This window comes from Microcebus murinus, chromosome X (genome assembly GCF_040939455.1).
Source record: "Microcebus murinus isolate Inina chromosome X, M.murinus_Inina_mat1.0, whole genome shotgun sequence".
In the NCBI taxonomy this organism is placed as follows: domain Eukaryota; kingdom Metazoa; phylum Chordata; class Mammalia; order Primates; family Cheirogaleidae; genus Microcebus; species Microcebus murinus.
Genome location: NC_134136.1, coordinates 31,506,910 through 31,522,263, shown reverse-complemented (window position 1 = coordinate 31,522,263; position 15,354 = coordinate 31,506,910). Strand labels below are relative to the sequence as shown.

The window sequence follows — 15,354 nt, the reverse complement described above, 5'->3', positions numbered from 1 at the left end:
GATTTTTAGTAGAGATGGAGTCTCGCTCTTACTCAGGCTGGTTTTGAACTCCTGACCTTGAATGATCCACCCACCTGGGCCTCCCACAGTGCTAGGATTATAGGCATGAGCCACCATGCCTGGCCAATGACTCATTCTTTTATGCCAAAGACTACTGGTGCCAGAGAGCATAAGGCCCTTAGCTTCAGGATTTTTCTGCGGGGGAGCCCCATAATAGCAGCCGGCCTTGGAGATACTAACTGCCAGTCTCAGTAGTCTTCCAATTCTCCAGTGTGAGGAAGTCCCCAGCAGCTTCCAAGCTGCCCATTTGATCACATGTAGTCAGAACATGGCTCTAAGAGAGACCCCAACCTATTTAGGAGGAGCCTACCAGGGTATAATATGGGACCAGGGGTAGTCAAGGACCATCAAACACTGGGCTTCTAACTTATGCAGTAGCCTAGATCCCATTCTCAGCCAAGAGCCCAGCCATATACCTATATATGGCAAGAAAGCCAAGTATCATGCTTGATATCAGTGTTCATAAAACCTAGATATCCTTGTCTGTGCTACATGTATGGTTAAGACATCGTTAGCTATCAAACTTCATGCACAAAGGTCAAGAGCTGACAGATCAGACGTAAAGGTTTCACTGAAGAGGCAGTATACCCTGGGCACAACAAGAAGGCTATAACTCCCTTGACCTTTATGTCAGTTATCACCATAGTTCTGTTGTTCAGTTGGTGAGACCAGACATCCCAGGTAGGGCAGATGATAGGCCATAGAACCCGAAAGGCTTATGAAGATAAACTTCAGACAGGATCAGGTCAAGGAGTCAGGCTGTGATCCGTAAGACTATGAGGATCTGTCTGATGCAGCACCTGGGTAGAGTGATACTGGAGCAAGAAAGACTTCCTAGGACCTGGTAGGACCGAACTGAGAACAAGTCTCGTATGGCATCAAATCTAGCCTAGTGTGGCTTATACCTATAGTCTAAGAACCATGGGTGTCTAGGATTGGGGCCCCCGAGAATGGATTGTAGGTTCAAGCTATATCTGTCTTGATTATACTAGGTCACCCACATGGCCAACCTCAGCCAGACACTTGAGACAAATCCCAGCATCACTTGGCATGATGGAAGCCCATAGCCAGCTAGTTTCCTAGGTCATTCTTCTAGTCACGAATAGTGATCAAAGATATTATGTAATAGTACCAGTTCTAACATCATGACCTCAAGGTAACTAGAAATAAACTAGACTTTGAAAGATTTACTTGGCCAGACATAATTATATCCAATTTAAGGCATGTACTCAGGTATGCCTAAGGATTTAAGTCTGAAAGCATACGTAACACAAATGGTTGTGTTCTATAAGCTTTCTGAGGATAGCGTGGAGACACTAAGCTGACCAAGGAAGGTAGCAATTAGACTGAGTGGAGCAGGTAACAGCCTGAAATAGGAAACCAAGAGTCATCAATAGACTAGCCACATAAGTTGTTGCCTACCCATAGAGCAGGCTAATCTACAGCAGTAGACATATACTGTTATTTATATCGTAGAGTCTCATGCTGAAAGTTTAGATACTATGAGTTTTAGTAAAACTCAGAGGCAAGACTAAGATAAACGATGTTTTGTTATCAGCTGGACTCTTCCTGAGGATAGTGGGCTCAGATTGCACTGGAGTCCTGTTCTATCAGCATGTTTATGACAATCAAATCCAAGCCTTTGAAAGAACCTGGAGTGTGGGGCGCGGTGTTAACGCCATTGAAAGATGGCGCCGACTTCCTGGTCACACCCATACCACAAGACTGATAAACAGGGTGAACCGCGCATGTGTAGGGGCTTTTTCCTGTCTCTCATCAAGTATGCTAATGAGGGCTCTTGCGTGAGCCAATCAGATTCTGCCTAATGTACTTAGTGCCTATATAAGCCCACTCCGAGAGCTCCTCGGGGTCTTCCGCTTTAGTCACCTTCATATTCCCCAATAAAGCGCTGTCAGAAGAACTCCGGTTGCCGCGTCTTCCTTGCTGGCGAGGCGGGCGCGACACTGGAGACTATGGTGGGCTTAGAGCTAAACAGACAAGCTTTACTGAGCAGCTCAGCTTAAGGGCAGGTCAAGCAAGCCTATGCAACCAGAGCTCCGTTCTCAGGACAATGTAATTCAGAGACTACTAAAACCTAAGGACATCAATACCTCCCCTTCGCTTCCAGCCAGCTTTTTGAGTACTGTGTTCTACAGGCCTGTGCTAGCAGCTCAAACTGAGCATCTATGTCATAAAGTCAGAAGTCTAAGCAACTTTACCAATGTGATTCCCCTAATTGGCAATATTCCTATGCAAGGCCTGGATATGGTAGTGAAAAAGTAGTATGTACATTTCTGGGGTATTCAAGAAGGAAGTTGAGGTTGAGAGAGTTAGAGTTTTGGTGCCTGTTTCAGCCCCAAATGCCATGTTACCCTTCTGAGCAAAAACTGTGGCAAATGTAAGAAGCTAGGGCAGCCTTTTTAATTCTATTTCTGCCAAGTACTATATAGAAGCCTCTGTGTCAGGTGGTAAATGGTCACATGGGGAAGTCCCCCTGCTGGGATTACTAGCCTCAAGGGAAAAGAGGCTGTCAAGTTTGAGTTTTAGATAGACAAGCGTTTTGACATAAGCACATCCTATACATAGGTCTTGCATTTTGTCTGATAACCCTATACCCTGTGTATTAGTATTTACCCATGGTTTCTTGGACAAACCTGAGGCATTATAACAAAGTGAACTTGTTACCTGACTATAATTTCCTATATCCTTACATGTGGAACCAGCTGTTGTTCCTTGGTATATGAAAACTTGAGTTTCTAAAGACACCATGAAGGAAAAGTCATTTTCTTGGATCAAGCTAGGAGTGAAGCAGCAATCCCAAGGAACTATAGGACCCCATTGTCTTTGGACTCCCACCCTTGCTGTCTTCTGTCTTCTTGCTGCCATTGGGCAAAGAGATAAGCAGAAGATCATTAGGTAGGGATGAGGAAGAGAGGGCACTAGGAAATATTTTGTCTATAATATAAGGAACAAACTGACCAGAGGGGGCTACTAAGTAACAGATGTGTCAAGGGGACGTCTAAGGACTGAACAGATGTTTGGTCTTCCCCATTATAGGTAGGGAACAGACGTTCAGAGTCTTTCCCATCATAGTTGGGGAAATGAACCAAGTAGGAGAATTTAGAGGCAAGCTTGTAAGTAGTATACATTTTAGGATATGTTTTACTACTGGCTAGAACTTAGCACATGACCACATCTAAGTATGATAAGCTAGAAAATAGTCTTGCTTTGTGCTTTAACTGAAGTGACCTCATGAGTCAAGACGAATATGTCCCTGGTGCTTCAGACAACCATTTGCTTTTCCTTATCAGCGTCTTAAAGACTAAAATGCTATTTCACAAGTTGCTACTAATAAGTTGCTTTTGAGAGAAGGCCCAACAGCATCCTTTTGGGCAGGTTTCAGTCTTATTTTTTAGTCAGAGGCCAGTTATGTTCCCAGGCAGCTTTGACCTGTATGAACTAATACTGTTTTACAAACTGCTTCACAGGTTTCTATGAGCACTCAATGTTCTTTGGATTCATTTGAGTATCTTCAATGCTATGTGTCGCCACTGCTGCACGACAGTTGTCGCTAAGAAACTTACGCACTCATTTGACTGTAAAGATTGTGTTTGACCATTACTGTCACTTGAAACTAGTATTTTTTAGAACAGTCATGTTTGGTGTTAAGGTATAAGAGCTGATGAAGGCAAGTCATGTGCTTATCCTGGCTTAAGAGATGGGATTAGCTCTCTAGAGCTGGTGTTAGACTACTACTACATCACAATTCCCAAGTTAGGCCTAGGTAGTAGTGGCTGTTAACTTCAACAGGCACCAACCAGATACAATGCATTTCTTGAAGCTGCATAGCCACATATAATCTAGTCTTATCAAGTAAGCTTGAATCTGCTCTTAGATCCAAGTATAAGTTTACAAGAAAGCCAGGAGAGGAATGCATTAAGTTATATTGCAGAGATGTAGTAAGACCCCATATGTGGCTGACTTTATGGAACAAATAGCCCTGCTTCAGAGAATTGCAAGGGAAGATGGAGAAACCTATGGATTCAGGTACATTCTACTGGAGTACATGGACATTATGTGGATTCTAGTTCACAGAGCAGAGAAGCTAAGAACTATAGTGTGACTATTGAAGTATGAACTGGTTTTGTTTGAGTGGTGTCCTTGTCTGAGAAACAGATGTTTCCAGCAAGCTTGGAAGACACATAATTATTCTGTTTGTAGAATCAGCACTATTCAGCCTCCTGTTCTAAGACATGACATCCAGTTAGGTATCCTAGGTCCTTTTCTAAAACTCCTTAATGGGGTGGGGAAAGGTCTTCCCAGAACAGCATATAGAAGATTATAAGTCCATCCCTGATTCATACCACTTTTCAGTCAATATAAGAAGTGGCTGAGCCCAAGTCAGGCTATCTCAACCAAGTACCCTTAGTCTGTTCACCTCCAACAATATCATGTCTCTAATTCCCTTACTGTGAAAAGTAGATGACTACTCAGAAATATTTGGGTTTCTAAAACATATGCCCAAGCTTCCAGGAATCACAAAGTAAGGAGCCTCCTGGATCAAGCAGTGATAGGATGAGAGAAAATAAGATGTACTAGATGCTTAGTACCTACCCGGCTTTTGTGGATGAACCAGAAAGAAGATACATACATCTAATTCCCTTTATTCTTAAAGCCTGTTTACTTTCCACACATCCATTCTTATTCACTATTTATCTGGCTTCCTTACTTTTATTTATCTCCATTCAGCCTCCATTCTGACTCATTCTGCCAGAGTGTTTAAGAATGGTTAAGTCAGGTGATACCTGTTTCAATGGCTTTATATTCCTAATACACTTATATTCTTGGTTGGATATTTCTTAAATCCTAACTCCTAGGTATCTTAAGCACAAGTAGAACATGGAGTTATAAGCTTATCATCTCTTTTAGGAACAGATTAAGCTAGCTTCCAAGAACAATTGCCTGAGTGGTACCATAGAACCTGCCTTCTAGAGAGCTAATACCTTTGCCACGACCTAGAGTACAGGTAACCAGGAAGCTAATGTCACAACTTCCTTGACAGGCAGTGGCAGATGCTGAGATGCTTCTGCAGACAAACTATCCCTACATCCTGGATTGCTAGTAGGTGACACCTCAAATATGCCTAGTTGGCAAAACTCAATTAGGTCTAGAATCTTAGCTTAAGGATATACAAAGTTTAAGAAGTAAATCTGTCTTTAGTATAGAAGGAAGATAGCATGGTCAAAGAGGAAGGTGATCTACCATGCTTGTTATATATTGACCTTGTCCATTTTAGACTTATTACTTTCTCCTGAAATTTGTTATGTTTTCCCTACCACCATTCCCAATACCTTTATGCTTCAGGTTAAAGGGAATTCAGTTAGCTTTTCAATTTTCAAAGAGTAACTAGGTCAACTTGAGAGGCTGAAAGCAGAGGTACCTAGGATGACTTAAATCTTTCAGGAGACTCACTTGCAATGCTTGGTCAAAGGGTAGAATGTCTTAGGATCTAGAAGATAGTCTAGATATACCAGTAGCTGTAATAGTCACTGTGAGCCAGGATGTTTTATCTCTTTTCCACAGAATCTAAAGTAGTTACTATCTGGATCTTTATAGATATGACTTTTCCCCAAGTCAGCAAGCCTTGAGACTTCTAGCCTGCTAAGTTAGGAATGCATTTCATTGGTTTCATGTCTAGCTTTTACTTCTAGGTGAGTATAAGATTTCACCCAACCTCAGGCAGGATATTTTATATGGTCACTTTCACAAGTCTGATTGGTCAGACTTAGAATTTAACTGAGGAGCTGGACAAGATAATTTAGGCTGGCCTGAGTTTTATGCTTAAGTAATGTACTTAATTCAGTGCCCTCCATTTGCTATGTGATCTCTCGTGGGTTCTGAGCCAGATACTTCTAGAGGAAAAAAGCTTAGAGAGGCTATGAGGTTACTGTGTGAACAGACAGGTGAGGTACTGCCACATCAGTTCCTACAGCCTTGTTCAATGGAACAATATCTTAATTCCAGATGCTAATGCCAGGAGTTAACTACTGCTGGTTACTTGTAGGACTAGTTCACTTGAGAGCTGGCAGCACAGGTTGAGTGGAAGGAGATGAGAATGGGATAAGAACTTAGTATTTTTACATTCATAGACACTAGATCACAGAATTTGTCTCTTGACTACAAAGGAGCGCTTACTTAGGTCTTTGGACAAAATGAGGTCTAGTCTCTAATAGCAAGACTTGAGTCAGACTTATGTATTCTTTAGTACAGCTGGAATAAATCCAAGTTCTATTTATCACATTGAATAATACTTAAAGCTTCTAACTCTTATAGCCCTGAAACACCAAGTCCTTAAAGCTCAAGAAGCATGTGTAATCCAGAGATAATACTTTAGATTGAAAAATCCATGCTTCTATGATCCAAGATTAGAGAACTCTGGAAACATCTGCAGGACTGGTGGAGACCAATCTGGGAGTCAAAGAGATGAGCCTAGTGTTTGATAGTAGCATCCAAAAAAGTTCAAAGGATAGGGCTAAGAATAGTAGCAGTTTTGTAAGAGAACTTCAGCTTTTTGAAGCTAAATATTAGTTAGCATTGGCGTAGACCCCAATAGCAACAAGCTGAATGTTGTCAGTGTGTAAGATAACATTAGAATGGTAGTATGTATAGCATATTCTTCAGAATGACAAGATGGCATTTATAGCAAAGAGATCTTTTGTCATTTCAGCTAGAAGGGTGATCCCAGAAGGAAGATCTCAGACAAATTCTTAGAATTTTCTATCATGACAGATGAGCCTTCATTTTTCAACTGTTTAGAAGATCTTATGGTAGATATACAATGTTTTGTGAGTTATTGGTGATTCTTCCCAGTCTCTAGAAGTCATAGATGCAGATATTCTATCAGCTGATAAACAATTCCTGGTAAACAATTTAGGAGCCACCTCCTAATTCTTTCCCCCTTAAAAAACCTTATAACTGCTAATTGGAATCTATTGGTTCCCAGGCTCTAAGCTTCAGCCTTAGCCCAAATAAACTCTTTAGTTTTGCCTGTTTCTTCCTTTATGTTGACAGTATAGAAGACAGCATGGATTTAGGGACTTCACAGAAGACTTACTAATCCATTTTGTTACTTGTAAAGCTAAACTCAAAGCTGTTAGAACTTTACATTGATCCTTGAGAGGAATGTGGCTATGTGACCTAAGTCATGGCATGTAACTGCTTCTTTTTCCTGTGGTTAAAGTGAGAAGACACCCGCAAGACCATTATCCTTTCTTACCGACTGGCAAGGCAGTCTTCCTCAGAATGAAGTAAGCTGTAGCTGGTTGAGTCTCTAACATGTATTCACCTTTCAGTGGAACCATGCTAAACTTCTGTTTCTGCCTCTAAGTGAAGCCTTAGTTTCTCTACTTGGGACACTGACCCCATTCCTTTGGGGTTGGTGTTTCCCAGGGGGCTATCCCCAAGCTTGGTTATACTTGAGTCATGTTTTATGATTTTCATTAAAGGTTGACATACTTAGCCTTCTATTCACTAGACCACCAAAACCAGCACAGATTTGTCATCTACTAATGCTTTTCTCCATGAAGTCTTGAAAATAGATCTAGTCCTAGTTCCAAAGATATTGACCATTGCTAGCTCCTTCTACCAGGATCAAGCCTGGAGAGATTGAGATAAACTGGAAGAAAGAGACAAGCCTCCAGGGTGGGGGCTGTTTTGACCTGGTATGAGGCAAGTGACTGTTCCAGGACAGGAGGCAGCCCAGTACAGCTGTGGAGGACAAGTTAGGAACCAGGGAAGGTTGAATTCTACTCCTGCTTATTCCCTACTTTGTTGAAAGAAGGCCTATCTCATAGAGACATTTGTGTCAGGTGTCTTCAGGAATGAACATGATCAGGACCAGGTGAAAAAGCGCTGAGTTAAGGAAAGCCAGGTAGGGAAATTGCTTATTAATCCCTTGGCAAGGATACCTCCCACCTATGCTACCTCTCCTCAGGGCTACTGGGTTATAGCCTAATACTGGCCTTCTGCTCCTTTCTGGTAGCCAAGGAGGCCTTTGCCCTATGAAGTCATTTTGTGGGCCAAAAGAGTAATTAGCTATCTCCCTGGCACCAACATGTTCTACCCTAGGGCTCATTGCTTCCCCACCTCTACCCTACTGTGCTCAGCGAGTTGAAGCACTGAGGTCTGGCCTTCCCCCATAGGAATTGCTGGACAATAGACAACACCCCCAGGGAAAATGAGCTGAAGCCAAGATATGAGTACAACTTTTTCTAGTTAACTGAATCAGACTCCAGGGACAGAATTAAGAGGCAGATATTCTAGAGGTATTAGCAATAAATAGGTTAGGCATGAAAGTAGTTAGAAGGATACAATGGCTATGAGTGCAGAATTGAACTAAGAAACAAATTAGCTTACTTGAAGTCAAGATTGACAAATCTCCCAGAAGGAAAGGGCAAAGGAGATCATACGAGGATGACAGCTAAGATATAGAAGTTGTACATGTTGACATCCAGCCAGTAGAAGTATCTGACAGGGAACATTCCAAGGTTTAATATTAGAGACCACACAGGTAGACAATTAGAGAAAGGAAAATTTTAATATGTGTGATAACTTGAAAGATGGTGAAAAACATCCAATCCTTAATCCTACATGTACATTTGCTGATGCCTTTCTATGTTACCCTGAAATTTTAGAAACCATTAAAAAGGCAGGTTTTCAAAAGCCAACACCTATTCAGTCACAATCATGGCCAATAGTTCTATAAGGAATAGACCTTATAGGAATAGCCCAAACAGGAACAGGAAAGACATTGTCCTATTTAATGCCTGGATTTATTCATGTAGACGGTCAACCACAAGTTAGAGAAAAAGAGGAAGACCCAGTATGTTAGTTCTCACACCCACTCGTGAATTAGCTATTCAAGTGGAATTTGAATGTCCTAAATATTCATATAAAGGACTTAAGAGTGTTTGTACATATGGTGGTGGAAATAGAGACCAACAAATAGAAGATCTTAGAAAAGGTATACATATCGTCATTGTAACACCTGGAAGGTTGAATGATCTGCAAATGAATAACTTTGTCAACTTTGAAAAGCGTAACCTACTTGGTTTTGGATGAAGCAGACAAAATGCTTGATATGGGATTTGAACCCCAGATTATGAAGATTTTGTTAGATGTGTGCCCAGATAGGCAGACTATTATGACAAGTACAACTTGGCCATGTGCTGTTAGGCGACTCGCACAGTCTTGTTTGAAAACACCAATGATTATCTATGTTGGAACGTTGGACCTTGTAGCTGTGAGCCCAGTAGAACAGAGTGCAATTGTCACAACAGAAGAAAAACGAGGTCACATCCAAACATTTCTAGAGCATTTGTCGTCCAACGACAAAGTCATTGTCTTTGTTTGCCGAAAAGCCGTTGCGGATCATTTATCCAGTGACCTGATTCTCTGACATATCAGTAGAATCCTTACATGGCAACAGAGAACAGGGGGACAGAGAAAAGGCTTTAAGAGATTTTAAAACAGGAAAAGAATACTAATTGCCACGGACTTAGTGTCCCGAGATCTGGATGTTCACGATATTACTCATATACAACTACAACTTCCCAAGGAACATCGAAGAATACATCCACAGAATAGGGTGGACTGGAAGAGCAGGGAGAACAGGTATTGCAATAACTCTTGTCATGAGGACTGGAGAATTGCAACAGAATTAATCGATATACTGAAAAGAGCAAATCAGACTGTCCTGGAGGAGCTTAAGGGAACGTCAGAAAGATAAGGCCTATCAGCTGAAAAAACAAATGGAAAGAAAAATGGGAAGGCCTCAGAGAAAGCCCAAGTAGTTTTATTAATGCCTCATTGAAAAGTGCTGGAGAATTCAAGATATTGTAGAAATACATACTGGATATGGGAGTACTGGAACATATTGGCAGTTATAAAGAGACTTCCCGGCTTCTTAAAATAATAGTGTTTAAAAATGTAGAATTCAGTATTTTATACTTCAACAAAATGGAAAGTATTTAAATGTGAGTTAAATTTTTCCTAGATGTTAAGGAATATAACATGTAGAGATTCTTTTACTTAAAACTTTCTATTTAAAAAAAAATTTAAATTGTCTCCTGTAATATTGCTGTACTAAAGTCAGTCTGTAAGTTTAATGCTTGTTCAGATGTCATGGCAGTGAAAAAGATGTCATTAACAAAATGTTAATTTATGTGATAAAAAATATTAGAGACCATGAAAAGGCCCACAAAAGGGAAAAAACCCATGCCCTGGATGATTTGGCTCTGATGTTTTCACTATGAAGAAAGTCAAGTTGAAGGCAGGTAATAGGCAAAAGAACAAAGACTATGAGAACAGCAGCCCTGGGTAGAGGGGCAGGAAAAGGTTATTTGGCAGAAGCATTTTGCCAGAGAACAGAGCCCAGAGTGGCTGCTCTCAGGGTACACATAGGAAGGTGCTCCTGCCTGGGGATACTACCTCCCAAGGTAATAACAGAGACAAGAATAGTATCCCAGAGATAGATACAGAGTCTACTATAGCAACAGGATGCTCTGAGGGACTTATCTTGGGCCAAGACCACCCTGACTTGCTGTCACAGCTGTTGGAACAACTGCTCAAGCAGAACAGTCTGGCTCACAGAACCCCAGCTGTAGGACTGAGGTCTGGGGGCCAAGGACAGCTCACATTGAGGTGACTCCATAGCCAATTGGGACGAAGAACCTTTAAGACACTGATGCCATTTAGCCAGATGCTACAGACTACCTTGGTGCCAGTCTCATGGTAATAGGCCTTCTTCCCCTCAGTGCCTGTTTCAGAAAGGATCCAGCCTCAACCCTTGGTCCTGTCTCCACCATGGCTTGGCCCCTTTTCATGGCAAGGTAGGGGCATTAACCTCTTCTTGTTTCTACAAGGAGAAGCCATTTCCCACCTGCAGCCTCTGTTCTTGTTACTACCTATCTCCTGGCTGCTCAGTGAACTCAGGTTACTTACACCTTTACTTCAACATTCAGCCAGTGTGTTCTCCTCACAGGAGCCCCCTCCACCACTGCTGGACTAAAGACCTTGAGGCAGAGTGGGATCCCATGCTGCTCATCCTTGGATTAGGAGGCCCTGCCCCAGAAGTCACGTGGAGTAAAGAATGATAGCCTGTTTTCAGCACCTGGGCACTCTACCCTAGGGCTCATCCTCCACCAACCCACCACAGTCAATGAGTCCTTCGAGAGGTGAGCTCTGACCTTACCCCATAGGCATTGGGGGACAATAGGCAACACCTCTAGGGAAGATGAGCTCAAGCTAAGATGAGCTATTAGGAGTATATCAAGCTTATGCTGCTCACACAGCCACACTGAATTTTCCCATGAGCTTCTTTCTAAGCCATTAGACCAAACCATACTCCAATGCCAAAGCTGGGTCTATTTATAGATTCTAGAAGTTCAGCTGATGCAGAGGCTGCTGAGATACTTCATGGTACCTGGCCACACTAGCCCCTCAATCAGAAAAGCTGCTGTTTGAAGACCTAGTCTCCTTTCTAGAACCCATTCTGTTCAGAGAAAGCCCTTGTTCCAACAACCACGCCCAAAGTACATGAACTCAGGTCTAGCAGTGACCTTTTCTAGGATCCTGCCTGAAACATTACCTAGACATCTGAGGCAGCTGCCAGGGGGTAGCCATCCTAGTAACTAGAGAGAAATGGCTAGGGGCCTCATTACAGTGACCAAGGCCAAGACCCTACCTCTCTCCCCAGCCAACTTCTCAATTATCTAAGAACCACCCAGAGCTCAGGAACCCAGACCTCCTTAGGCAGTTGATTTGACCCAGGCATCCACAGTCCAATGCTGAGCAGAGACCATGCTCATCTTTTTTTTCCCCCCCAACCACACTTTACAGCCAACATCAGGTTCCTTTCTAGCCCAAAGGAGATATTTCCCAAGTGCCACCTTCCTGTCCCCCTCCCATTCTACCCTTCATCAGATGGGAGGCCTGCACAGCTGCACCCTAGGAGCTTCTCATCCCCACAGTCCTCCCTCCCTTGATTGTGGCTTAGCTGAGGACCATGCCCATTTCAAATTCTAAGAAGTACTGTCTCAGAGCTTCCTCCCTTGGGAGAGGCTGCTATGACCCACACCCCCTCAGGAACTGTGTCCAAGCCAACAGTCTTTACATCCTGAGCTCCAACCACTAGATAACCCCATGCTGAGGGCAGGCTGGCCCTCAGAGCTCCCACAGTTTCACCCCAAGCCAGAAAGTCATCACCAATTTTCTCTCTTCCCAGAGCAAGTACATCACCTAGAAAAACAAACCCTAAGCCCCGCCCCTACTGCCAGAACACCAGGCCCAGTGGGCAGAGCCTTCAACCAAACCAGGGCGGCAGGGCGGCAGGGCGGCAGGGCGGCAGGGCGGCAGGGCGGCAGGGCGGCAGGGCGGCAGGGCGGCAGGGCGGCAGGGCGGCAGGGCGGCAGGGCGGCAGGGCGGCAGGGCGGCAGGGCGGCAGGGCGGCAGGGCGGCAGGGCGGCAGGGCGGCAGGGCGGCAGGGCGGCAGGGCGGCAGGGCGGCAGGCTCATACACCCATCTACCTAGCTAAGGCGCTGTATGAAGGTTTTTATAGGGCCCCGATCCTGCTCCTTCTACATCAGCTGTTTGCAAACCTTTAGCATGCATAAGAATCACCTGGATGGCTTGTTAAAATAAAATCGCTGAGCCCCATTCCCAGAGTTTCTGATTCAGTAGGTCTGGGCTAGAACTGGAGAATTTGCATGTCAAAGATATTCCCAGGTGGTTCCAATATTGCTAGTCTGAGGCTCATACATTGAGAACCACTGTTTTAGAGTCTCCAGAGATGTAAAGGGCCAGTGCCTATGACTTCAATTAAAGCAGGGGTGGAGCTGGTTTATGGGACTAACTTTAGTACTTTGCGGTTGATTCCTTGGGATTGAGTGAATAGAGTGATCTACCTTGGTTTTGAAGGGCTTTGGGGTCCCTAGGACTTCAGAAAACCCCAGGGGGTACTGCTATCATTTGGGAATGGGAAGGCAGTGCTGGGTGCTTGATATTATTCCTGCTTCCTGGATCAGGGTCCTGGTTGGTGGGAGAAGGAAGGCAGAAGAGGGTGTGGGAGTATGTAGAGCACATCCCAGAAATTCCAAGAGCTGGGTTATAGGTACAGCTCTGCCACTAGCTCCCTCAAGGAAACTGGTGAGTGAGTTGACCTCCTTGAATCTTATTTCACCTCAAAATGCTGAGAGTGGACCACATTTGTCATAAATTCAACATTTATTGAGGGCTATTTTTGTGTCAGTCACTGTGCTTGGTGCTGGGAGGCAGAGGTAAAGGATGCTGCCCTTTGCCCTGGAGAAGTCTGCAGCCTGGTGGGGGAGTGACTGGAACCTAATGATCAGGATCCATGCAGCGAGTGAATACATTGGTAAGAGCAATGGGGAAACTCTCCTGTTGCTCTCTGTAGTTCCTTCCAGCCCTGGACCTGAAGAAAAGAGGAAGCTAGAGGGGGAAGGCTGACACAGCCATTTTGAGGCAAGTGGTCTCCCTAGCTCTGGAAAACATGCACACCAGCTTTCAGAGGGAAGGGGTGATATTTTTTTATTTTTATTTTTTTTGAGACAGAGTCTCGCTTTGTTGCCCAGGCTAGAGTGAGTGCCATGGCGTCAGCCTAGCTCACAGCAACCTCAAACTCCTGGGCTCAAGCAATCCTCCTGCCTCAGCCTCCCAAGTAGCTGGGACTACAGGCATGCGCCACCATGCCCGGCTAATTTTTTGTATATATTAGATGGCCAATTAATTTCTTTCTATTTATAGTAGAGACGGGGTCTCGCTCTTGCTCAGGCTGGTTTCGAACTCCTGACCTTGAGCAATCCGCCCGCCTCGGCCTCCCAGAGAGCTAGGATTACAGGCGTGAGCCACCGCGCCCGGCCTAAGGGAAGGGGTGATATTTAAAGTAGATGAAAAATCAAACTTTTTAAAACCTCTCCACTCATTTATGCCTAGTTCTAAGGAATACTGTGAGCCTATGAGAGCCCAATCTGTTTTTATTGTTAATACCAATTTATAGTTTCCCAAGCAGCACATAAGTTAAGATACCCAGGCTCCATCCCAGACCAACTCAAGCAGAATCTCTGGGAAAGAACTCGGGCATCAGGAGGTTCTCTGCAGAATTCTGGGTTGGTTGGAAATCACTGGTCTAGATTAGGACGAAAAAGATTTCTGACAAACGCAGTTGGGCCAGCGCAGCTCCAGTAGGGGTCTGAGGAAGGTAAAGCACCCCATGTGGCCACTGGAGAGGGAGAAGAAGTGAGAGGGAGGGTGGGAAGGTGGCTTGAACCAGTTTCACAAAAGACTTTCCTTACAAAACTGAGGCATTCGGCTTTTTTTCATGGTTAATGGGGAGCCATTGATGGTCTCTGATGAGGGACATGATGTGATCAAAGCTGAATACCAGCCACAGAAGCCTATGCTCCCTCTTGTCTCTTCTCTCACTCTTAGATTTTTATTTCCATCATGTGACAAAAGGAAAAGGGCTTGGCCCTCATAACCCATTCTGTCAGAGGATGCAACTTTAGGAGGAATATTGATGGAGAGGTGAGAGAGGAGGTGTGCCCCAAGCTAAGAGATTAGAGGAGTGAGAACTGTCAGAGCTGATACCTGTACCTTCACAACCATTAAAAATTCCGTGTGGCCTTCGGCAAGTAGGTTAGCATCTCTGAGTCCCAGCAGTCAAATGTAGCTCCTCTTGCCTGCCCAGGAATACACAATGTTACAGAAGCATGTTACTATGAAAAGGTCAAAGCTGTACACCAAAGCAAAGTGCATTTAGTAACCTTTGCTGAGCCCAGCTGGGCAGGTAGGGCTGAAGGACCAGGGAACTGGGTGATTGGAAGAACATTTGAACAAGATCACTTCCTTTTAAGTCCCAAATCTGGGCAAAAATGTAAGAGTGGTAGAGTCAGCACATTTATTTTTCATGATCCCAAGCTCAAATATGAGAAGACAGTAGCAGGGGTGATGTTGGATAGAAAACACGAAAAACTTTTTCCTCTAGAGTTCTAATAGTTTCATATCTTAGGTTTAAGTCTGTTATCCAGCGTGAGTTGGTTTTTGTGAGAGGTGAAAGGTGTGGGTCCTGTTTTAGCCTTCTACAGGTGGCTATCCAGTTTTCCCAGCACCATTTATTGAAGAGAGATTCTTTTCCCCAGCGTATGTTTTTGTCTGCTTTGTCAAAGATGAGATGGCTATATGAGGATGGTTTTATATCAGGATTCTCACATCTGTTCC

General features: G+C 43.8%; 1 long non-coding RNA gene and 1 pseudogene across 1 annotated transcript in view; one reads left to right on the top strand and one right to left on the bottom strand.

The window, feature by feature from the left end:
* The window catches only part of LOC105884214 (uncharacterized), a 129,636-nt gene that overhangs the window by 24,355 nt on the left and 89,927 nt on the right, over nucleotides 1-15,354 (bottom strand). The window lies entirely within an intron of this gene.
* LOC109730260 (putative ATP-dependent RNA helicase DDX43 pseudogene) lies at nucleotides 4,086-9,920 on the top strand (annotated as a pseudogene).